The sequence below is a fragment of the Sinocyclocheilus rhinocerous genome, unplaced genomic scaffold (genome assembly GCF_001515625.1).
Source record: "Sinocyclocheilus rhinocerous isolate Xijiao unplaced genomic scaffold, SAMN03320098_v1.1 scaffold416, whole genome shotgun sequence".
Classification (NCBI taxonomy): Eukaryota; Metazoa; Chordata; class Actinopteri; order Cypriniformes; family Cyprinidae; genus Sinocyclocheilus; species Sinocyclocheilus rhinocerous.
The window spans coordinates 1243366-1243715 of record NW_015647952.1 but is presented as its reverse complement, the minus strand read 5'-3'; the positions used below and the strand labels follow the sequence as shown (position 1 = coordinate 1243715).

Here is a 350-nt window from a genome sequence, read left to right as displayed (position 1 = left end):
ACATGCCGCTGAGGTGAGGGGCGGGACGTTTAGATGCGCACTAGACGCGGTTTAGCCGATCACAACACACTGGGCTACAGAGCGAGGCCATGCTGCGCTGCTTTAGGAAGAGAAAACTAGGGGTGCACGTAAATCTATTCATATATGAATCGCGATTCTGTCTTCTAACGATTCTAATGGATTCACAAGTTTCAAAAGCAATGTTCTAAAGCAGCTGTTCTTAATACTGTTCCTCACGTCCCCCTGCTTTGCATCTCTCTCTCTCTCTCTCATTCAGCTCAGCTCCAACAATGAACTGTTCCAATTATACACTTATTTTCACATAGCTATGAGAAGCGTTAAACATGGAC

The 350-nt window shown here is 45.4% G+C and overlaps 1 protein-coding gene across 1 annotated transcript in view; it reads right to left on the bottom strand.

Moving 5' to 3' along the window:
• Window positions 1-350, bottom strand: part of dnah7 (dynein, axonemal, heavy chain 7) — a 72295-nt gene that overhangs the window by 23440 nt on the left and 48505 nt on the right. The gene's annotated exons all lie outside the window — the stretch shown is intronic.